Here is a 26,359-nt window from a genome sequence, read left to right on the forward strand (position 1 = left end):
GAGTAACTAAATAAATACTAAAATAAATGTTAAAACAATGAATACAATATTAGCATATGAAAAAGTCTAGAAAATTAAACCAGATGGATGCATTATGGTTGTATGCATTTAGAAAGTTTAAGTCAGATATTATTTTGTGTCTTTAAATACTACTTTTATACTTTTCTTTGTACTGATCTTATTTTTCTTTATAATTTAGATTAGATTTAGGTTTCTATATTTATTGCCCTGACTGTAGTTAAGTACCAATGTTCCAATCACCATGTCAAATTCCTTGTGTCTGTGAGCTCGGCAGTAAGGCTTTCTTGACTCTTAGAAAAAATAGCAATGCTATTTTTTTTGCTTGAAATGAGGGCCCAGAGTGTTGACCTCACAAACCAATATGCTACATCCACATCTTTTCAGCCTTATTGTTGCAAATAAGCAATTTTCCAGTCCTCCATGACTCCCCACTTTTGAAATAGTATTTTCTAGAAAGTCATATCACCGAAGATAAATGTTAATAAAGTCCACTGAGTGACAAATGTACACTAAAGCTAAAAGACAACACCTTATAACCATAAATAATCAGGGCTAACAGCATTACATTCCCATTGTTCTTGTCAGCCGAGGTTCTTGTTATGTGCTCTGACACCTCCTGTGTTGTAAGTTAAGAGTAATTACACTGCATTATCTGTTTCACATCTTAATCTGTTATGGTGCATTAGAGGAATCTGTGTCGCTCTTCACATTTGTAATCACTTTATCGAGGGCCACAGTCAGGGTGGAAACAAATCTGAAGGCTTTCAAAATCGTAAACAAGCTCTCATCCTGCAGAATAAAGACTTCTTTAATTTAAATTTCATATACCGTCAGCAGGCTTGAAGATGATTCTTGACATTTCTACCCTGTGTTGTCTGCAACAAAAAATGAATTAAAACAGGAGGGATTTAAACATCTGCTGAACACTAAGTACGGAATGTGCTCGTATTACATGAAGCTGCTTTCCAAAGATTTATAACCCCATCAGATTAAAGATATATTTTAAAGTATCCTGTAAATGGTTCATTTTCCAATCAAACATAAAAACAAGCACTCAAACACAGAGCATGCTCACACTGCATCTGTTCCTGCTCGAACATATCACAGCTGTGATAAGAGGCTATAACCAAAGTGATATCATACCTATACATTGCCGGAGTAGTAGAACACCATTAGCAACCCATACTGTACCATTATTTTGCACACACACTGTGGTTTAGATTCAAGCTGATTGCTGCATAATAACCCTCTCCCCAGATCCAAATTAGCCAATGTGCATTAGCAGGTAATTGTCACTGCAGCGGGATGTTGCCTTCACAGGCTGAAGACCTCATAAAAAATCTGGCAGCAGCAGTGCCAGGAACCAGATATTAGTCCCCTGCTAGCATCAACAGGGTACAAATGGTCCTCGGCACAAAAAGCTCAGTGTGGCCGAGTCTCCCTCAGAGGTGAAGATCTCCCAGAGTAAACTTGACACCATGGGAGATTTTTTAATGATCTCCAGCTCCAGCCTTATTGTGTTTGTTAGATTTATGTCTCGCTCAAGGAGAAGAGTGAAACCTCATATTTGTTGTGGGAAGTCAACAAATAAACTGTAAGCCTGCCCTCTCCACAAGGCCAATGTTGTTTGTTGATGCTGCCTCAGAAATGTGGCATTCAGCCCAAGAGTGTCTTTCAAGACAAATATATTTATTATTCTCCTGAGTGTTTTCTAGGCTTTTCAGTCACTGTTGCAGCCCAAATGTCTGATTTCACAGCCGCTGTTTTAAAACATGGCGATGCATGTCACCATGTTTGAGGCTTTATTTCAGTGTAACATGAAACACATCAGCTGGAAACGAACAACTGGGACTAAAGCTTGAATAGGACCAAGTCAGCTGACTAAGCTGTTTGACTGTTTTGCTTCTTGTGCCAAATGTAAGTCTAAAGAATCAATGAAAATACACTATATAGGCATGAAAAGCTCCTTTCAGAGTGTGTGCTTAACAATGATATCCATCAGAGCTCAAAAATGAAAACATGCTCCCCTCGGGCCCCCATAGTCCCCTCCCATACTTCCTACAGAGACACACACAACAGCAACAACCAAAAAAAAAATCAACATGACTGTCAAGGTTAATGAATGGTTTGTTCCCAAAACTCGTCAGTTATCCAAACTGCGGTGTCAGACCTCAAACAAACCACAGTGCTGCAAATTTTGTCAAAGGCTGTTGCAGCTAAAGGCTGAAACAGATGAGTTAGAGAATGTGTCTCACTGCAAGATGCACAAGATCGCTACAATCCACAAACACCGGCTAAAAAGCAGCCAACATCAGCAGAATCATTTTCCCATTGAGTTGCATACATAACAAGAAAGTGAGACGCTGCAAAGCTATTACTGATGCAGTCACGCTGCATATTGTGGAAAATATGATGCCCTATGTGCTACAGAGAATCTACATGTTACATATATCATTCATGCTGTCCTACTTGCTATTCCAGCTGCTATGCTAGTATAAAATTGATAAGAAAATGAGGGGCTCACATCTGACTAATCCCTCTTTGAGATCAGTATTGAAACACATCAGTCTTACAGCCTCTGGTTTGTTTTTTGGGGGTCAGGAACACAGCCTCTGAATGGAAGATTGGCTCAACCTTGGTGTGGCTAAAAAGACAGCCAATTGTTTTCCACACAGGATAAAGGATCAATAACCACAAGCAGACATTTAGTGTTGTGTTTTACCACAAAGATGCATTGTAAAAAGTCTCCAGAGAACATTGTTATTTAAAGCTGGGTTGGAAACTGCCCGTTGAACTGCCTAAAAAGGAAAAAGTCGACTCCAGCCTCATTAAAACAACACAGCCGTCTGCTTCACAGCAACACAACAAGGGTGATTGTAGCTACTGCGTTCCATGGTCCATAGATATACAGTAATCCATACTCTTTCATGTTGTATACATAACCTACCCCGAAGGGTTAATGTTTTGCACTACAGCAAAGGTGTGAGTGTGGTGACGACCTGTACAGAAGAAATATGGTGATTGGACAAGTTTCCCGAAGAGCTGCTATTACTGGCCAAAACTTTCAAGGCTGAGCAGAATGCACTGTGATTGGCTGAATGCAGCAGGATTGTGAGAATGTGTGATAATTGTTGGGACTGATTTTGACTGCTGTATGCACTGGAAGAATATTTTAAACCATTCGCCATGTTTGCAGAATACAGTAAGAACAAATCTACCGAACATAAGGCCCGTAAGGTTGTTTTCTTTGGGCTGGGAGCACTGTATATTAAATAAATGGTGCATGAAGAGGAGGAAAAACAGGAAGAGTATTTGCTTTTTTATAGCCCTAAAAGAAAAGTGGTGCCCTATAGTTCTGCAGTTGCATTAAACAAAGTTGAAGGCAAAGGCAGCAGTCTTTTCTCCTGCAGTGGTCCCAGAGGAGCTGTACACAGAGTGAGGAGCGGTGAATAAGGTGAGAGTGGAGCCTTTTTTTACTGTCAAAGAGAACAGCTACAGTAACTAACTTAACCTAAAGGGTAGGGGGAGGCTGACACAGGTGGAACATCTCGTCTGAGCAGGGAGAGGAATGAATACTAAGGGTGCTGTCACAGCTGCTCTTTCTGTAGTTTGATGTGCAAGGTAATAAGTAAAAGGTTTAAATCAAGATAAAGCTGAGGCAGTGAGGTCTTTAATCAGTTGGTCTCACTGTAAATGTCAATTTTCCTAGAGACCATACATTTTGTCAATTAAAAAAAAAATTGAATTCAATTTACCTTTATGCAGCTTGCAGCTCCTCCCAAGCTTGGTTGATAACAAAGCAGATGACAATTAAATGCCAGGGATGCATGAGATGGAGTATTTTGAGCAGGTGCTAATAACCAATAATTACCAACTCCTGATGTCAGACATCAGTAGATAACTGTTTTGCTGTTTTTTATTTTAAAGCGTGTACTTTATGCACACCTGAGGGTAAGAAAGGCTAATATTTAGTAAGCATAGATGCACGTGTATTAATATTTTATACCAGTTCTAATGAAAATCACTGTTGTAAACACACACAAAAAAAGAACAGTTCTTACTCCTCATGTTTAAGTCTTCATCAAGCCACTGGGCCATCAAACTGTGCATGCTCATTGGCCAAAAACAAAATTCCATATGTCCATGGTAAAACTTGTGTCCCCAATGTTACTGTGGATCAGACTGTGAATCTGTGTAGCGATCACATCATACAGGGCAGGTCTGCAAACAGTGGCAGCTGGTGATACTGTTCCAAATACGCCATTAGCTGATGGTCATCTGCTTTTGTAAAAGTCGTGTCAAAAAGTGATTTATTTCAGTGTCTCCGTCTTTATTTGCTTTAGCTCTTGGGTAGTTTGTTTAACTCTTTGCAGTACTTAAAAGCCTGTTGAATCGGCATACTGCACTTTTTTGGTGCTAAGCTAACTGCACTTACTGCTGCTTGGTATTTCTTCAGTAAATCTTTAAGATGACATTTTTTTCAGATACTTACTTTGCAAATTGCAATCGTGTTATCCTCCTCATAAACAGGGAAAAACATCCACACTGGTGACGCCATTTTTACTTCTTGGTCAGCTTGTTGTGACAGCGTTTCTTCTTTGTATGTAATAACCTTTTACTGCCACCTACTTTGTTCGACTGTAAAAGCTTGACGCTTGTCAATAAGCACCTTTATATCTTTTGTTTATTTTGGATACAATTATATTGTAAGGATAATTAATAATAATTAGAAATATCCATTAATGAACAATAATTTAACACTTATTTCACGCATCCTTTTTGAATATCTGTGACTTCAGGTGACTTTCCTTAAAAAATGTAATTAAAATCTGATCATAGTGTCATTGGCAAAAGCCCAAGTAAAGGGATTTTTCTTTTCGCCTGGTTATCCAGAGGCACAGAGGCATGTTTATCCTGCCCTACACGCCTACCTACAGTATTTTTCCTGTTTTTGGAAACCATTAAAAAGAGAGGGAAAAACAACCCATGCAAGTCAAATAATTCCTCCGTGCAGTCACCACCTTTCCATAATGATCAAGTTATGTGTACAGACCCCTGGTTTCCCCACATGCCACAGCCATCTATAACTCTAAGTTATTGTAATCTTCCCACTATTCATTAAAATACGAGGGCAGGAAAGCGTGCACGGAAATGGGCATTTGACAGATTTAATGAGACTGCCTGCGAACAATGAGCCGTTGGGGTCTCTGGCAGGGTGATTCACACTCACTCAATTTAATGGAGAATTAAATTCAACTGACGGACAAAGGTATCAGTGAGAGTTTGTCCCTCCCACATCCCCTCACACATCGATAGAAATCTGTAAATGAAATGAGGAGAAAGATTGGAAGTTGGACAAAAGGAACGGCTTCTTTATAAAGTTATGAAGACTGTTTTCAATGTAGCTACAATAATATAAGTCCTTTTGTGCCGATGTGTTCTCGATGGAGCCATGAGGTATGCTATATTTTGATTTAGTATTAGAGGAGGAGCAGAAGGTGTGGAGGGCGTCTTAATTATAATTTATAAAGAAAGGCTCTACAGACGATCCTCTCATTAAATGTTAATTAGTTGTCATACATCTGTTCAAGGTCATCATGAAAAAAAAATTTGATATAACAATAGTGATCCTTGTGTTAGATGAACTAATTTTCCGTGTCTGATCTTCACATCTAGCGTATATCTTAATTACTGCACAAATTATGCTTTCATTATATTGTCAGCCTGGCAGTCAGCAGTGATGAGGCTCACTTTCCTCTACACATTTGGGTTACAGCTGAATATGTGTGTGTGGATCAGTCTGCTGAACACTCCGACCAGATTCAGAGCTGGTTATTTGAACATTTCCATCTTAATTGCTTGAGTGTAGTTCAACCAAGTTCTACCTGTTAGCCTGAAACAAGAGGTCTCTCTTTAGTCTAAGTTTTAGTTCATTTTCAGGCACTGATGTGTAGTTTGTCAGATACAATCAGGTTCTCAGCAATTAAAGACAATATTTTGAAAATGCAAGTTTTGGATTTGATAGGATGAATAATTTTATTTAAAAAACAGTTCTTTCTCACTCAGCATGTGTATATTCTACCTGTTAGATGGAGGAGTCTGTGTGATGACCGTTCATTTAAACCATTTGGATGCATTCACATGAAGCTCAGACTTGCTGTCAGCTCACTAAGGGAAACAATTAGTGAAGAAAAATGCTTTTTCAGATTTATTGTTGATTTAGGAGGAATATTAGATTTTTAAATAATCTAAAACATGAAGAACAGCACAGACAAACTGTGATATGCAGCTCATTTGACTACTTTGATGCTTGTTTATTTGTCACCAGTGCTTTAAGTGGACCTGTACACTCAGATTTGCAGTTTCATCACTTCTAAATGTAACCTTGGGACTTTTTTGGCATACCAGGACCACTTACCTGCTGCTAGTACCTTTCCTTTTCTCTTTTATTGCATTTTCTCCAAAAATAAATTACCCACTGTGCACTTGGTGAACCTTACTTCCTTTCACGAGGATAACTTGTCTGTTTTCGTCTGAGAGTAACGGCAAACCATTGCAAACTCACATGTGATGGAGTAATGAGGAAAATCTGAGTATAAAGAAGATGACCGCATCGGCCTCACTCCAAAACAGCACTTAGAGGACTGTATGTAGTTTATCTTGCCTGTTGGAAAAATGAATAGAAGCATGGTGGCGCATAGAGGTTCTTTGTTTGTGTGACACACTGAAGTAGTTTGTTCATAAGACCTTGAGAACAAGAAGCTCCTAAGATGTATGAAAAGCATGATCCTCTATTTGTCAAGTGTTTACCATCAAAAACTTCTTCTTCTTCTTCTTCTTCTTCTTCTTCTTCTTCTTCTTCTTCTTCTTCTTCTTCTTCTTCTTCTTCTTCTTCTTCTTCTTCTTCTTCTTCTTCTTCTTCTTCTTCTTCTTCTTCTTCTTCTTCTTCTTCTTCTTCTTCTTCTTCTTCTTCTTCTTCTCTTCTTCTTCTTCTTCTTCTTCTTCTTCTTCTTCTTCTTCTTCTTCTTCTTCTTCTTCTTCTTCTTCTTCTTCTTCTTCTTCTTCTTCTTCTTCTTCTTCTTCTTCTTCTTCTTCTTCTTCTTCTTCTTCTTCTTCTTCTTCTTCTTCTTCTTCTTCTTCTTCTTCTTCTTCTTCTTCTTCTTCTTCGTCTTCTTCGTCTTCTTCGTCTTCTTCTTCGTCTTCTTCGTCTTCGTCTTCTTCGTCTTCGTCGTCGTCGTCGTCGTCGTCGTCGTCGTCTACTAGTGGTGCATTTTGCGTGGCCACTCACTAAATACAAAATGTGTATGTTACTAGTTTGTCCGTTCTGTGCTACTGTAGAAAAATGGGGATGCAAAATGGCACACTGCACCTTTAACATCAAATAATGAACATAAGCAGGCTTTTCCCCCTCATCAGAAGAATCACAATCACTGCATATCCTGCCACATGCTCTAAGATGAAGGTTGAGGGGAGCAGTTTTCTGTTCACAGCAAAGTAGTATTAAATCCTACACTGTCTGCTTCTTTAACCTGTAGAAGGTAAGACTTTGAGCAGAGTGACTAGTCGCACGATTAAATAAAAAAAGAGATTAATTGTCGGTGAACAGTCACGTTAAATCAAAACCAGAGATCCTCACTGTCCTTTAAAAGATGCTGACTTTAGTACCCCCAACCCAAACCATCAGTCATAAAGCTATCTGCACGATGACTGACAGAGGATGTGACACAGGACTTTAAAGCCCTTTATAGTCTCAGGCAGCTTCATCTACAGCTCTCACTCCAGAAACAGGCAGGGACCCAGCTTAATCTGACAAACACAGGGGGTCCACACAGGTGGCAGGTTTGTAGGCTGCAGGGGGGTAGAGATGGATTTCTGAGGTAATTAGTGATGACATTCTCCAAAGACTGTAGTCAGCATCAAAGACCCTCGCTCTAAAGGAGCTGCTAGTTCCCAGGAAAAGGTTAGAAAAGACCCCTGAAGACTGTCGGCAGCGGCTTCCTCTTCTCTTTCTCTGTAGTGAAGCAGGCGGCTGACAACTTGCTGACACTGCACATTATCACACTGTTACTGTCATCACGTGGACATGAAAGTGTGGGTTGAATCAGGACAGATATCTGGAGTTTCAGGCTGTTCCTCCTTTTGTCTGAGGGATGTAGAATAAATCAGGTAATACATATGTGAAGAGAAAAACAACACTACATGATTTATTTAGGGTATTTTGAAATCATGACAAACCAAGTGACAGAACTTTTAAAATCCTGCATTTCTTATGTTTTAATTCCAGTTTCCCAACCCAGAGCATCGGAAATATCTTCTGAAGCTGAAAAATGTTTGAACACAAACGCTGTAGAAGTTTATAATGACGGAAATGTCCTCCAACACTGCGTGTTTGCTCATAACTCAGTCTTACATAATTAAGAAGATAAAAATGTCATTGAATGTCATTGGGAGTGTGGCGCTCTCCCTCTGGATGTGAAGTTTTAGTATTTTTAAATTATAGAAGTGAATATGAGCATCTCCTGAGACCAGAGCCTTTGTTTGGTGTAATTTATTTACTGTTTTTTAGCTATTAGGGAAGAGGGGGAACTGTTAAATACAGTAAAATCTGGTGTATAAAATGCACTTTTAATACCTTTGTTGTTATCTACAAAGTCAGCTGTGTCCAATACACTGGTGCGACCAATATACAACTTTGAGATACAGAGAGGTGTTCCTTTGAGTTGCAGTATTTTACCCTGATGATGGCGCTCAAAGTAGCAAGCAACCACTGCAATGCTCAAAGAGTGCAGTCAACTTTCTAATGCACTTCTCCATCATTAGATAATAATCATAAATTGAATCTAACATAGACTAGCCCATAGACTGTAGAATAAATGGAGGTAGTATCCTTGATGTCCCCCATCTGTTTCTGAGGCTACATTGGAAATGCTGAAGTCAACCTAACTTCTGTTGGGCTAGTGTGAGGTAAAGAGGTGGGCTTTGAGCATCCTCACCAACTGCTAGTGTTCCCACCTGTCAATCAAGTCAGCTGTGCCTCTCATTCTGGAAAACCTGTAGTCTTAATATCTTCGAAACTGCCATGATATGAAAAAAATCACCCCTGTACAGTGTGTGCCGATCGAGAAATAAGCTATACAGACTAAACTCATTTAGTCATTTTTTGAACTAGGTTGTAAACATGTTTATTTCTGCTGTAAAGATCAGCTTTTTTCAATTGGTGTGTATGTGGTTTCCTGTACTTCTGGAGCCAGCCTCAAGGGGACACTCGAGGAACTGCAGTTTTTAACACTTGGCTTCAATTCTCGCAGTTGCAGGTTGCTGCTTGGTTCTGTTATGTCTCTTGTTCACATCCTACAAATCTGGTGGTTGCATACGGCCTGAGCTCTCTGGTGCGCCCGCTAGAGGTATCCTCCGGTAAGAGGCATGGCGCATAGTCAAATATGTGCAAACTTTTCCTTACACAGTTGGCTATGGAAGAAAAACACAAAGGGTCAAAGCTAGTTCATCTCTGGTTTATGGGGTTTCATCCCAAGTCCTGCTGTCCACATGACAGAGAGCCCCTGGGCAAGGAACTGGATCCCAAAACTGCCCCGGTGCTGTGCCAGCGGTATGAATGGGATGAGTTACTGATGGGCATTTAAAAGGCAGCCTCTGCCATCAGTGTATGAATGGGTGAATGTAACATGTAATGTTAAAGCGCTATGAGTGATCAGAAGAGAAAAAGCGCACAAACTACGTCCATTTCCAAGTTAGCCACACATTTCATAAATACAACTACAAACTGTATAAGTGCAACATGAACAGGTTGTCAAATTAAATGAAATTTGAACCATATCTATTGATGCCACAAGACTGGTTTTAGAAAGACTTGGCAGAAGTGGCTGCCTCCTGATGTGTATACGTTGATGTCTATCTTGCTTCTGCTACAAATGCACCACACAAAAGCAGCATCTATGAATGAAGATAACTGGAGCACAGTGAAGTAGAAAGTATAACACGCCAAAAGTGTTATTCCCTTCTATAGTGACAGAGGGTCACAGGAGGTTAAAGCCATAAAACTGAAAAACAACCATATCAACAACCTGTAGATCTCAATGTTATTCCCTCTTTTAGGTTCAGTCTGCCTTGCTTCTGTTCAGCTGTGGCTCATATCGTCCACAACAACACACACAAGCACACACACATACAGAGGAAATTAACAGAAAAAAGCCCTGTAGTAGGGTTTAGTAAGGCATCGCAAATTATCCTCTCCCTTTCCACAGAGTCATATCAAAGGTCTGTGCTCAGTGAGGAGAAAAGGCAAGAAAATGTGTCTGAATGTCTTGTCCGTATTAATAACAGATAAGACGAGGCGGTGGAAGGATAATGCCCTGAAGGCTGTATCATGAAACACAGCATATTTTACTTTGGCTCATCTGAATTGTCATGGTACACTGGATCATCGCTGGGCCAAGATAGTGCTGAGTGTCCATAGTATACTTTAAGTGTTGGGTAAATCCAAACCTGATATCAAAGCTATCACACACTGTATCTCGCCCTTATCTCTGGGACTGCTACAATTTTCAACGTCAGTTAAACTGCCAGCTTTTATTTTTCTAATGTGTGAGAAATCTTTGGGTTTGTCCAGAAGTAAAAAAAAAACAACTACAGTTTCCTGAAGAGTAAAGATTTTATCAATATATAGCCTTATATATTTGCATGAACCCATTGACCGTGTGTCAGAAGTGGACCAGATCTCCCTGATGTCACCCATTAGATTTTAGATAAAGGGTTGAAGCTTTGAGTGTAATATTTGGTGGCCATCTCGGTTTTTGGAACCATAAGTGTTATTTGGATGAGAGGGTGCATACATATTGACTCATATTGCTGGTCGACTCATCATTATGTTGGCAGCTTAAACCGCTCCAAAGCATGCCTAGATTTCTCATCTACTGTTTTATTATTTCTTCTTTTTTCTTTTCTTGAATTATTTGTTATGATTATTATTTATTATAGTCATTATATTTATTTTATTTGTCTATATATTTGTATTGTGTTTTTCAATGTCAACAACAATTAATATTAATATTAATATCGATAATAATAATAATAATAATAATAATAATAGTTAGACAGAAAATACATGCTTTAATTAAATTATATAACAAGTGGACAAATTAAAAATATCACAGGAACAAAGGCATTATAGATTCTCGGAATTCTGATCTCAACATAATTGCACAATTCTGTCCTCATTACAGTTCATGATCTTAATCCTTCCCAACATTCACTCTCAGAAATTCCAAGAAGCTCCCAGAAATGTTTTCAAAAACTTCCCGTTTACATTTTCTGATGTAAGTTTTCCATGGCAACACATGCTAATAAATCTTTAAGATATTGATTGATCCTCGATTTGTTCACATTTTTCTATAACGGAGTGATAGCTCTTTTAGCTTGCGTAAGGGATGTATCTACAAGTGCATGCTCATTATTCTTCATTGTGAAGTCTATTGGAAAGATGCCCAGAATTTGGCAAACAAGGTAACCTCAGTTTTGTAATTTGACTAATCAAATTGAGGATCTCCTCCAGGAAACTTAAGTACTTATTTATAGGCCTTTTTTGAGCCTTTATTCGACAGGACAGCTGCAGGGAGACAGGACATGTAGGGAGTAGAGAGGAAGACATGCAGGACAGGGTCAAGACCGGGAGTTGAACCAGTGACCGCTGTGACTAGGACTATAGCCTCTGTATGTTAGGTGGACTTTAACCCCAATAAGCCAAAGCAGTTCCCCCATCTCCTGTATTTTACTCCAAATGGAAGAACCATGTATTAAATCACAGCACCATTAGGGAGATATTGAGGTAATACATCAAGTAAAAAGAAGGCTTCTTTTTGCAACCCCTTTGAGATGCCTCCTGCTGTCTAATATAAATGTAGCTTTAAGGCACTGACAAAAGGGCTCTCAGTTCATGATCACATACAACAAACAAACAGTGGATTGACTCCTTTGGGGAATTTTGTGCAATATGATTGATCAATGTTTTATAAATAAGTGCTAATGTACTTTCTGATCACTGACCTGTTTATTAAGAAAAAATAGATGCACTCTGGATCATTCTCAACTTCTCTGATAGACACTAAAGACGACATGCGACCATATAGGAAGTGCATTACCTTGAAATTCTCCCACTTTATGCCTTCAGTATGTTTGAACTACATGATGTGTAACATGGGTTTTTTGTCTAAGAGAACCAGGTTTGATAATACTTCACCAAAACATGAAGTAGAAACTTGTATTCATCATGGTCTGCCATTCTCTAATACATATGAGGTCCAAGCTCCTTGTATTTCCAATCCCTGCATCCTTGAATGTGAGAGCTGAAGAGGGCTCACACTGGAAATGTGTTTTGTATTCTTCATCTGTCAATAACATTTCAAGGATAAAGCTACTGATATTTGATATTTTTGTAAACAAATCCCACGAAAAGTCCAAAACGACCACTGTTCATAACTCCATACTGTCTGACCCTTGCACCCTATCTGTGCCAAATCCCAGAGTTTGCTGAATTTATTATATATATATATATATATATATATATATATATATATATATATATATATATATATATATATATATATATATATATATATATATGAGTTTTTCTCACTTGGACAAAAATATTCATTCTAAGAGGAATTTTTTGGCTTCATTTCAAAGTCCAGTTAGTGCAGGGAGAGGGAAAGGTAACATGGGGAGAGAAAGAGGGTGTGATGTGAGTTAAATTTCAGAATGTTGGGGTTATTTGATATGCATAGAACCCTTTGGCCATTAATTTGAATCTAAACAAGGAATGCAACCATGTTTAAATGTGTGGTATTGTAGCTGTTTTAATAAACATTACTCACACTTAGGGAAATGTGCTATTATTTGGGGTCATCTTACTGACTGTGGTAATGAAAGAATATTTTGGCTCTTCTGGTCATGCTGGCGGCATGGCTCCAAGGCAGAGTTGGTTGCTGTTTTGGTGGGTCAGTACTGAACATTTTCACAACTCTTGTATGCATTGCTATTCATACAAAGGTGCCTAGAAGATAAATAACACATTGGTGATCCCCTGACTTTTCCTCATGCACCGAAGTTCTCACCAGTAGAAAGTTTTTACTGCCCCTGAGGCCATTAATTCAACATCTGCATATTTTGTAAAGACATTAATGTATTTTTGATAAAGCATCATAATGACCTTACTCATCATTTTACTGCTCTTTTAGTGATACCATGAGGTTGGCATTTGTGGTTTTATTGGATTGTTGCAGCAACTGTATGATGGATTTCCATGTCATTTGGTGCAGACATTTATGTCCTCCTTGACAAACTGTACTCAGCCTAGTTTTGGTTAACTTAGGTTGGCCTGTGCATTTGTCGAATCGTCTTTAGTCCAGGGATGGGCGATTTATCAACATAATTCTGGATAATTGCTCATTTATATTTATGTAACAGCATAACTCTGGTTGCTGCTTTTCAATTAAAGTTCATGTTTGCAGGATGTTATTTACATCACCATTGAATGGCCTGGGGCACAAAGACAAGGTTTGTCAGACATGTCTGGCACTGAAATATATCTTTGTGCATTGATGAACACAGTATCTGCAAGGTGATACATATGGAGCTGTGAGGTATTCTCATTTCATAACAAGTAATGTGTTCACACTTATTAGCACATCTTCTATTAAAGTGTTAGAATAAAAAGACCCAGATAATGTGTGCAGCCAGGACAGGTGGTGGTAATTTCTGAGTGGCTGCTCAGATTATGAGAATATTCTTCAATCTTTAAAAAAATGAAATGTCTTTAAAAATACTGTATATGCCTTTTACTTTTAATTATTACATTATTGAAAGGGTTTGATGTGCACATTACTTTTTAGATGCTTTGACAACTTTGATCTGAATTCCAACATGTCCACTTCTAATTGTATAACACAACAACATATGCTGCCATCCACACGATGCCTGTGCATATTTCAGCAAGACAATACAACAACACATTCTGCATGTATTACAACAGCTCTGCAGTAGAAGAGTTTGGGTGCTCAATTTGCCTGCCTTTAGTCCTGACTTATCACCCATTGAAAACATTTGGTGCATCCACAAGTATGCCAAAGGGAACCCTGTTCTATTGAGCAGCTCAAAATCCTTTATCTGCAAGGAATGGGACATTTCACTTCAAAAACTCCAGGAACTTCTCAGTTCTCAAACGTTTACAGAGTGTTGTTAAAAGAAAGGGTGATGCAACTCAACAGAAATGTTGCTGGCATCCAAACACACTACTTTGATGTGTTGTCTGTGCACATTTTAATGAAATACAGGCTTTTAAATGATTTGCAAATCATCAAACTCTGGACACTTTGTAAAATACTAAAAAAAACAACAAACTGTTTGGGAATTTGGGTTGTAAATTGATACATTCTTTCAAATGAAGTTCTAATTCCTCTTCTGTCTCATTAGTTCAGCTACTCTTCAATCTTTTGGTGTCTCCCCTGGAAACTTCAGACGTCTCTCTGAGTTACATGTGCTCCTGTTTGGGAATTATTGGTTTGGATTTGTCAGCCAGTAAATAATGAATGTCTTATCTCTAAATGATGCACGTCTTTGAATCGTTGTTTAAAAACCACATGCTCCATTAAAACAAAAAAAAAAAAAAAAAAATCTACACCACTCTGAGTGAGTATTCCCAGCATAGCTCAGCAAATACCCACCATGGCACTGAACAGTCTGAATTATGATGATTTGATTGTGTAAGGGGACCACTGAACCCCCCAATTAAATGATACAAAAGCAATAAATACATTTAGTCTCTGAGTCCTTTCTATCAATTCCGTCATTATTAGATTTATTCATCTCTGCTTTCCGATGGGAAAACACAGCCCCGGTTCAGAAGTTATTTTGTCTCCAATTCCGCTGAAAGTATTGACTCATCAATATATAATGCCATTGATTTTCCGGAAGTGCTGGCAGAAAACAAAACAACAGACACAAAGCTGCAGACATGCTGTCTGTAGTCTCCCCTGCTATATCCCATTAACTCAATTTGTGACACAACAAAGCAACATGGGTATGAATGGTGCGTTCAGTGTATCCTCCTGTTTCCTTTTGTTTTGACACGTATTGGAGTCGCTGCCACACACACTCTCAGTAACACACCTTAGAAACACAGCTCCAAACTCCACTACCCCAGTCAGGACCCTTAAATGCACCACTGGACTGGAGAAGCTTTCATTTGCTGATGTTTCAGTCCTCCATTTTCATTTTCCGTACAAGCCTTTCACATTTCCCTGTTCCTTACATCACTCCCTGAGAGCTATATGGTCGGCTGCTCGGCTCCTTCTCCACTCTCTGTTTGAATTAAGTAGAGACTGTGACTCAGACATGGAGTTTTGGAGTGGATAAGAGGGTTTTTTCTGAAGAAGAGCTCGAAGTGACTACATTTGTAATGTGTGGGCAGTGTGGGGGTGGACACTGGATGAAATAAATACCATAATTACAGCCAAAGTAAAATTAATTTGTAATTATATTAAATCTTTTTTTTTATAAAAACAAAGAAAACTCAAACACAAGATGTGTTAAGATACAATATAAGATAGTCCTTTACTCGTCCCACAATGGGGAAATTCAAGTGTCACAGTAACAAGGTAGACAGTGCAAAAAAAAAAAATATATATATATAAAGCAAACAAGAGCCTATAAAGTAACAATTATTAAAAAGTTATTAGCAAAAAAATATTAAAGAGGTAAAAAATAAGCATATCTTACAACATATATATATCATTGGTTATAGAGTCTGACCACTGCAGGAAGAAAAGACCTGTGGTATCTCTCCGTGAGACACCATGGGTGAAGAACTCTGTCACTGAACAAGCTACCTAGTGTTGTTATGGTCTCCTGGAGGGGGTGTGACGTGTTGTCCATCAGAGAAGATAGCTTTGCTATCCTCCTCCTGTCAGCCACCACCTCCACATGGTCCAGTGGGCAGCCCAGGATAGAGCTGGCCTTCTTCGCCAGTCTGTTCAGCTTCTTCCTGTCCGCAGCAGAGATGCTACTTCCCCAGCAGACCACTCCAAAGAAGATGGCTGATGCCACCACAGAGTCAAAGATGGACTTCAGAAGAGCCCCCTCCACACCAAAAGACCTGAGTCTCAACTTAAAGGTCGTTTCAAGATTTACAATAACATTTGGTGCATAAGAAACACTTTTGATTCCCATCGTAATTAGAAATTCACCTCCTTTCATTGTGTGTTGCAAGCTGCTGCTTCACCGTGCAAAGCATGCAGGGACACAGAGTGAAGCAGACCAGGCTGGTGGTGCCTCTTTTGATCAGCTTTTCTGCCCCATCAGGTCAAAATCCTGCATGTAAAGAAAACAGTGGTATACATACAGATAATGAACCCATCTGGAGTCTGGTTTGATTGGAAAGACTCCTCCGTTTGAGACAACAAGTGACCAGCAGGGATTGGGGACATGACTCCAAGTGAGGAACCACTGGGTGAAAAACAGATGGTGCCAGAAAGAACTCCACACCTGCACAGAAACTGAACATTGTAGACTTTGCTGAATGCAAAGGGAGCTCCTCTCAGGACATTTTAAACCTTTCCCCTCATGAACACCTCAGAAACAGACCGCTTTTTATTTAACAATGCCACTTACATTACGGATTTTACAGTACATCATCGTGCCATGATAATAGTCCAATTATTTTCTTTATAGGAGTGCTTCTGGGATTTGAATCGAGTAATGACTATCCAAACCAAAATAGTATATCAGACTGGCACTCCTTATTGTGTATTAATATTCAATTTTAGCAAAATATTAAGTTTAATTGAACAATTTATTGAGCACCATTGGCCTATAGCAGTCTAAACATGTGCTCCATATACAGAGGATACTACCTAGTTCTACTACCTTTGCTGCATTTCTTCCCTCACTCTCTGCCCCCCTTGTTTCCTTTGACTCTTCAGCTGTCCTGTCCTTTAAAGTAGTGATGCAGCAAAAATAACTTAAGAGAAAGAAAAGAAAAATCTTGGTATGCATTTTTCTATAGCCTAAATGAATAAAATCCATTTTTAGGCTCATTCACTTTACATAAAGAGACGCTCTTGACTGTACTCTTTGTTATGTTAATAACAGAGACCCATTATTAAGATAAGATAAGATTTAATCTTTCCTCACTTTAATCCACCATGAGCAGAGCTCTTAGCAGACTTCAGCAGGTTACAGTGGCAAGTACAAACTTCCCTTTGACGGGCAGGAACTCCAAGCAGAACCAGACTTGTGTTGAACAGCCATCTGCTGAGACTTTGTGAGGCTTGAAAAGAGGGGTGGATAGAGACAACAACAACAGCTCAAACAGACTTACAGTTACAGTGCCAATAATAATGGTGAATGTATGTGTATTTAGTAGTGACAGCATTCTTATCAACACACTTTCTATATTAATAGGTACAAGTTGTGTAGGGACATAAATTGCAGCATGATATCGGCTCCAACACTACAAATCATTGAGTGTTTGATTTGAGCACAACTTCTTGAATACTGCACACATACCAGGCTTTACTACAGAATCTGAAATTTGTAGGGCTGCAGTTTTAATATTGGGAGTGAAAAGGAAAACCTAAACATCACAAAAGGAAAGAAAGAAAGAATGAAAGAAGAGTCAAATAAAACATGAAAGGAGCAGCCATCAACAATACATGAACACACCTGATCAGTAGGCACAACAGAGCATTCCTCCCTCAGCCTTTCAAGCCTTTCTACCCTTTTGCACTCTATCATTATGGTTTAAGTGAAAATAATTAAAGCATGCAAAGGTCAAAGACATTAAGATGTAGCTCCCGATCGTCTCCTCTACCTTTGCTTGGAGTATCCTGTGATTGTAACCCCCACATCTAGCAGGGGTTGAACGATGGATGCCAGATGTGTTACAGTGAATACACAGACGTGTTGACATGATCATGTTTAGGAGAGGTCCAACATCAGTTTAATTTCACGCAGGTTCAAGTTCATATCTGTTCTGTTACGGCCTTCATTCTCAGCTCTGTTATCTGTAGTGTCTCTGTTTCTCCCTGCTGGATTTCTCTCATCATATCTCGCTCTCTCTCCAGTTCTCCTCTGTTTGCTTTGCTTCAGACTTTATGAATGATAAACACACTGTTGTCAAAAGGTATCAAACTTTAAGAGCTACGAGAATATATTTGATCCATGAGGCACATTTATTAGTAATACTTCTACCCAGAATAACAGCTTGTAACAAACCAACCTGAGTTTATTAGATGTCTTTGGATCTAAGCGTAAATTATTTAAAATCATAAATGAACACACCTGCTCTCATCTTGTGCAAGAAGGCTGTTAACAAAGATCACTACACCATTTCGAATTCAGTAAAGACATCTCAATACAAACACATGTAGTCGTGTCTGCAAAATGAAACATAGAGCTGCAAAGAAAAGTTAATTTTAAGAAAATCATCAGCAGAAGTGCAAAAAATCTGCAGTTCCTCAAGTGACCACTTGGGGCTGGCTCCAAAAGCAAAGTAATCCCTACTATCACCCATATTAAAATGCCCCTTTATACAGCAGATTTAAACATGTTTACAGCCTGATAGAAAAAGTCTGTACGGCTCATGTCTTTATTCATGCTTACAGTACAGGGGATGATGAGTTAAGCATACATATACATATACACATACATATACAGTGGGGCAAAAAAGTATTTAGTCAGCCACTGATTTTGCAAGTTCTCCTACTTAGAAAGATGAGGGCTGTAATTTTCATCAGAGGTACACTTCAACTATGAGAGACAAAATGAGAAAAAAAATCCAGGAAATCACATTGTAGGATTTTTAAAGAATTTATTTGTAAATTATGGTGGAAAATAAGTATTTAGTCACCCACAAACAAGCTAGATTTCTGTTTCTCACAGACCTGTAACTTCTTCTTTAAGAAGCTCTTCTGTCCTCCACTCGTTACCTGTATTAATGGCCCCTGTTTGAACTCGTTATCTGTATAAAAGACACCTGTCCACAGCCTCAAACAGTCAGACTCCAAACTCAACCATGGCCAAGTCCAAAGAGCTGTCGAAGGACACCAGGAAGAAAATTGTGGACCTGCACCAGGCTGGGAAGAGTGAATCTACAATAGGCAAGCAGGTTGGTGTGAATAAATCAACTGTGGGAGCAATTGTAAGAAAATGGAAGACATACAAGACCATTGATAATCTCCCTCGATCTGGGGCCCCATGCAAGATCTCATCCCGTGGGTTCAAAATGATCATGAGAACGGTGAGCAAATATCCCAGAACTACACGGAGGGACCTGATGAATGACCTGCAGAGAGCTGGGACCAAAGTAACAAAGGAAACCCTCTGTAACACACTACGCCAAGAGGGACTCAAATCCTGCAGCGCCAGGCGTGTCCCCCTGCTTAAGCCAGTACATGTCCAGGCCCGTCTGAAGTTTGCCAGAGAGCATATGGATGATCCAGAAGAGGATTGGGAGAATATCATGTGGTCAGATGAAACCAAAATAGAACTTTTTGGTAAAAACTCAACTTGTCGTGTTTGGAGGAAGAAGAATGCTGAGTTGCATCCCAAGAACACCATACCTACTGTGAAGCATGGGGGTGGAAACCTCAGGTTTTGGGGCTGTTTTTCTGCAAAGGGGACAGGACGACTGATCCGTGTTAAGGGAAGAATGAACAGGACCATGTATCATGAGATTTTAAGCCAAAACCTCCTTCCATCGGTGAGAGCATTGAAGATGGAACGTGGCTGGGCCTTCCAGCATGACAATGATCCCAAACACACCGCTCGGGCAACGAAGGAGTGGCTCCGTAAAAAGCATTTCAAGGTCCTGGAGTGGCCTAGCCAGTCTCCAGACCTCAACCCCATAGAAAATTTGTGGAAGGAGTTGAAAGTCTGTGTTGCCCAGCGACTGCCCCAAAACATCACCTCTCTAGAGGAGATCTGCATGGAGGAATGGGCCAAAATACCAGCTACAGTGTGTGCAAACCTGGTGAAGACTTACAGGAAATGTTTGACCTCTGTCATTGCCAACAAAGGTTATGTTACAAAGTATTGAGTGGAACTTTTGTTATTGACCAATTACTTATATTCCACCATAATTTACAAATAAATTCTTTAAAAAATCCTACAATGTGATTTCCTGGATTTTTTTTCCTCATTTTGTCTCTCATAGTTAAAGTGTACCTCTGATGAAAATTACAGACCTCTCTCATCTTTCTAAGTGAGAGAACTTGCAAAATCAGTGGCTGACTAAATACTTTTTTGCCCCACTGTACATCTGCATATACATGTACACTTACTGACAGGCGTCCACATTGTAGCTGTTTACAAGAAGACTGAAGGCTTGCCTCAGCTACACCTCTTTTTCTGTGGTTAGAATGATCCAAAGTTTAGTGGAGTCAGTATTATATAGCGATTGCCATTGTTTGACTTAATAACGCTGCTTTTGTCAACTCATTCATTTCCTTCACAGTAGAGCCAGAACATTGGGTGGCTTTCTGTCTGTATATTGAACTGATGCATAAAATCACCACAGCACCTGATGAAAGTCTTGATATTGTCTTCTCACTGAACCGGTCCGTCAACACTGCAGAGGCCTATATCATATTCTGTTTTGTGTTTGCTTCGTGTCTGTCTCTTTCATTTTGTTGACTTCTCTTTCACTCAGCTCCTTGTGTCTTTTAACCTCTCTGTCTTTGCACTATTTATCCTCTCTCTTTGTTTTTTCATTACAGAGGACTGGTCAACCATCAATCTAAAGTTTTCTAGTCTCCAAACAAATTACATGTTTAAAAAGTCCTCCATGTGGTTGATGCATGAAGAATGCCAACGGAAACTTGATTTTGCCACAGTGTGAATAGGTAGAAAAAAGCATACATCTTTTTGGTCTTTCATTATGTCTAAAGTTCCCTGGCTTTATTTTGTCTTCCTGGATTTTGTTTCAAACTAATGTTGGCATAAAACCATTACAGCTCTCAGTGTATCACTCACAGTGGAGGAGTTTATTATAGGCAACATAAATAATACAAATTCCACTCTAAACCTCTGAAATGTTCTTATAGTTAAGGACTATTTTATGAAAAAAAAACTTTTATTTTTTTGTTACCCGGCTTTCTTACTAATCATGTGTTAAATACTTGACTCTGATTGGTCAACCCCAACCATAGTTGTTGGTTCTGAATAGCAGGAGCAACACCAGAGGCACCCAGATTATACACATCTTATCTTATCAAATCAGTCTGAGGAAAGGAGTCCGGCACATTCATAAAGTTTATGATTTCACAATTTCCTGTTGTCAATGTGGCAAACGGCATCCTGGAATGAGGAGGATGATTTTAATCTCTTAATTTATTTGGAGAGCACAAAACTTTGGATTAACTTTGCTAATGGCTGATCAGTCACTGAGAAACAGCGAAGGATGTTCAATCACACAAGGAGCTGAGCGAAAGAGACGTCAAACTTAAAAAAACGTTTTATTTAACCTTTATTTAACCAGGTAAGTCATTAAGAACACATTCTTATTTCCAGTGACAACCTGGCAAAAGGCACAGCCTTTAGAGGGGAAAAGGGTCAGGGATATCAATAATGATAACAACAAACAAATTGAAGAAAACAGACAACAGAAAACAGACATAAAGCAACCACAAACCACGACATGGTACAAGCTCTAACAGTGTTATAGGACCGGCTGATTAAGAAGAACATGTTAACAGAAAAGTTACAGGCAAGGAGACTGTATACAGGTGCTGCTGTGATTTTCTGCATCTGTTGAGAACGCTAATTGAACAACGCTAATGTTTTCACTGCGCTGTGACTGATATAAAGTTTGAGGTAACTTATAACAGCAAAGCAGACTGATGTGAAGGCTTTAATGTCAATAAAAAACTAAGTTTATGTTGATTTATAAACTTGAACAAATTCAAAACATCTGGCAGCATCAAGGATTCTTAAAACTTGTATCTAACACAGACTGTGCATATGGTGTTACAACTTATTTGTCATTGATGAAAGACATCTTCAAACACACGAGGTATAATGGTATCACTGATTAAAAACACATTCTCTGAACTGAAACAGTAAATGATACCTGTCCATGCATCCAAGTAAAGAGAAAGAGTAACGGTAATATGTGCAGCTATCTTTAATCTCACAGTGTGCGTCCATCTGTTTGTCTGTGTGTTAAAACACGCTGCGCGACGTTGTTTCTCGTCTTTGAATTCAGTTTTCATCGATCACATGCCAGGAGATGCAGAGACGTTTTTCCTGCTTTTAATAGTCACACTTACAAAGAAACTTTTTCTCTGACGACAGAAGGCTTTGAAGCGCTGTTTGTAAAGCAATCAATTTCCTCATGCTGTGAAGTAGCTGTGCTTCAACCGCAGTGCTAAATAAGGTTAAATTTCTCTTTACATGAGGCTGAACTTTTGTTTTATGATAAAAAAGCTAGTGGAAATGGAAGTGTACAGAACCCCTCTGGGTTGATAACCAACCACTGTCCGGAACACGCTGTCTCTTCCTCTCACAGTTATTGAGGGAACCACCATAGTTCACAAGGACTGTTTCCTTTGTGAAATAAAGCAATAAGATGTAGAAGAGTTCCTAATAAAGCATCTTTCACTTCTTTATTTGTTCTCAGTCTGTTCAAGACTTCTGGTTTGGCAAAAACAAACCAATAAACATCACAAATTGAACCAGAAGTTGTTTTTTGAAGTGAAATCAACTTTTGAACATGAACTCTGCGGGCTCCAAACTCATTTCTTCTCAGTCATTCACCTTAATGATATCATAACAGTTTCATTCTTGCTGTCCTCAGAGGAGTGAGTCATTTTCAGAAACAAACATTTCCCCCTCTTTCCATTAACTCTCACACATCAAGAACCACATTGGAGACACGTTTGTGACTCTTGATTATAAAGCACAAAGTCATTTCTTTACCTCATTACTTTGGTTTTGTCAACTAAATTGGATCCAAAAGAAAGCATTAAACACTAAGATGGTTCCTCTTCACCTTGGGTGTACAGTACGCTGCCAGTCATTTTTGGTCCATGTAATACCTCATCACTTCCCCTAACTATGTTTCTACAACGTTGTCTGCTTTCAAATAAAAGCATGATTTGTGGAGGACTATGAGTACTTGGGGATTATACCAGGACAGTAAACCAGACTGGGTCGAGAACACTGAAGCTGTCCACAAGGAGCCTGAGCTGCCTCTGCTTCCTGAGGAGATCCTTTAGCATCTGCAGGAAAATCCTGAGGATGCAGTGTCTAAGCCTAAGTCCCAGCCCAGTCCATGAGATGCTGGTTAAACACAGGAGCATATTCAGAGCTAGACTAATTCCCCTGAAATGCACCACAGAACGCCACGAATAAGGAAAACTTCCTTTTAACAGGCAGGAACCTCAGGCAGAACCAGACTCATGTTAGACAGCCATCTGCCTCGACAGAGTTGGGTCTGGAAAGACAGATTGAGGAGAATAAGAGAGGGGTGATAGTGATGAGACAAGTAGTAGAAGCTGTTGCCCCTGGAGTCCAGAACGTCCGCAGCAGGAGGATGCCTACGGCAGCTAAGAGGAAGCTACAAGACAACAGAGCTTAGGGACTCCAGAAAAGTCTATGGTTAGTAACTTTCAATGGGACAGGCCGAGTTAAAGTAAGAGAGAAAGTATTTTCATTGAGCCTACTGTACAATACTGTATAATACGTGCGACATGCATATTGTTGAATGCTGCAAAACTGCTCTTTGCATTCATTACTTTTTTAATTTGTCATGTTTTTGTACATATCTTTATTTCTAAATACTCTGCGCTTCCACAAAAACTGTGATTAAACTGAAACTAAAACATTTTTAATCACCTACTACTTTATATTTATATTGTCCAACATTGTTATGACTAAACCCAAAGTATTCAAGCCTGGCTGACCTTACTAAACAGAGCAAAAAGCCAAGCCTGTCATCTGCACAAGAATTACGTCAGACCATCACCCTCCTTCATCCTTTGCTAAACTATAAATACAGTGTATTACCATTTATCTCCCACAGAGTATAAAAAAGGGGTTTCCATGACTTGTCCATGGTTTCGTCTTTTGAACACTGTCACCAACACATCAAAGTGAACATTAAAGTGTCAAAGCTCTGCTGAAGCCACAGTAAATGTGATGTAACAACGTTTTATAGCACCAGTGTCCACATTAATATATTTTACTATAAGGAATTGTGAACTATTTTACTAGACGGTATGGTGAACTGTAACACAGGAGTACGCTGTATGTTTATTATTAAACCTTTAGAAAAGGTTGGGTTTTCATTCGACTTGACCGTGATCTTTCTCTGACCTTTAGAATGTGTTTGTTAATGTTACTATGGTGACAGTTTCTTTAGCCTTAAAATAATCCTCATTCTTTACCTGAACTGAAGTCAGTCCTTTTGTGCTGAAACAAAATTCACCAGCTGCTGTTTCAGGAAAATGCCATGCTTTGCTTTTCAAAGTACGTTGTAAACATTTGTTCTTAAAGGTCCCATACAAATAGTTTTTTATTAACTACAAACAGCTGCACAAAGAGTGAAGGTAATAGAACTCTGAATACAGGTACTGTGTATATCAAGGTTGGATGGAGTGATGATTGATGATGAAATGATGGACTGTTCGAAAATGATCCAAGGATGGATGGATTTTTTTCAGTCAATAAGGATGGATTTGGAATTGATTGATGAATGACAGATGGACTTCGATAGATGGATGAATGATTGATAGAATGAAGAATGGATGGATGGATGGATGGATAATGGATGGGTTGATGATGGATGGATGGATGATGGATGGATTGATGAATGATGGATTGATGGATTAGTGGATGAATGGAATTATTGATGAATAATAGATGGATGGATGGATGAATGAATGGATTAGTAGATGAATGGATGGATGATTGATGGTGAATTGGTGGATTGATTGAAATGATGGATAGATGGATCATTGATGTACTTGGATAGGTCGATGAATGGAGGGTGGATGGATGAATGATGAATAGAAGGATGGATGGACTGATAAAGGATAAAGGAATGGATTGATTGATAAATAATGGATGGATGGATGGTTGATGATGAATTGAATGGATGGATGATTGATAAGGAAGGGAGGGATGGATGGATGGATAGATAGATTGATGATGAATTGAATGGATGGATGATTAATAAGGGATGGATGGATGGATAGATGGATGATGAATTGAATGGATGGATGATTAATAAGGGAGGGATGGATGGACTATATTTATCCTAAACTGGTAAATTTGGGTGTAGCAACAGGTTATCATGACGCAAATAAATGTAGCGCTGGATAGATAGATACTGACACAGAAAAATGACCCTCACACCTCAAGAAATTCTACTCAACATTACAATAATATTATATTCAAGCAGAATAAATCTAGATATTAATCTTTAAAAAAATCTAAAGCTTTCGGAGTATTCTGTCCAGCGGGGGTTTCCAAACTTTCCAAACTTTGGTGTCAGAGACTGATGACCCTGCTGTCCCTTGAGGTGGTCGCTCACTATGTTGCTCAAGGGCAAGCCCTATTAGGTCAATCCAAATATAGATGTTAAGACAACACAAATAACACAACAGCTAAACAACCTTCATATCAGTTATGTTCATTCAAAACAGCAGTGATAGAGCATTCAATATTTTACAAGCAGAGGCACAGATGATGTCTGTGAGTTTAGCTGGTCTGCAGAAAGTAATTATCTTTGCGCTCATGACTCTGTTTCCGATGCTGCTGTAAATTAACCTGCTGACACTGATGCTTTCAGTGATCTGTTGGAATCACCTCAGGGGTCGTGTCAACAAAGAACAGCAGAAAAACAGCGACAAATGTTTTTTTACTTTCATGGTTTATTTAAAATTGAACAACTATTTTACGTTTTTTATTTTTTTACAACATGCAATATTAAATAGCTAAAAGTGAAAATGACTTTTAAAAAGTACCCCTATCAGCGTCTCATGACCCCCACTGTGGGAGCCCCTGCTGAGCAAGAGTGTAGGTTTAATGATGAAAGGCGTGATGAAAAGTACAGTAACCTGTCTGGTGTGTGGAAAACCTGTGTCTCTCTGACAGAAGAAAAAGGAGTGATCAGTGCGTAATGCTAACACTCTTCTCAGAAGTGACTCCAGACTTTCTTTACCCCCCTCTGCTTCATAAGCAGGTTAGTAACCTTGAGCATTACAGCATCATTATGACCAAACAGCGCTCTCATCTCATAAAGATGCAAAAATCTCATTTGCACAGC

This window comes from Notolabrus celidotus, chromosome 8 (assembly GCF_009762535.1).
Source record: "Notolabrus celidotus isolate fNotCel1 chromosome 8, fNotCel1.pri, whole genome shotgun sequence".
In the NCBI taxonomy this organism is placed as follows: domain Eukaryota; kingdom Metazoa; phylum Chordata; class Actinopteri; order Labriformes; family Labridae; genus Notolabrus; species Notolabrus celidotus.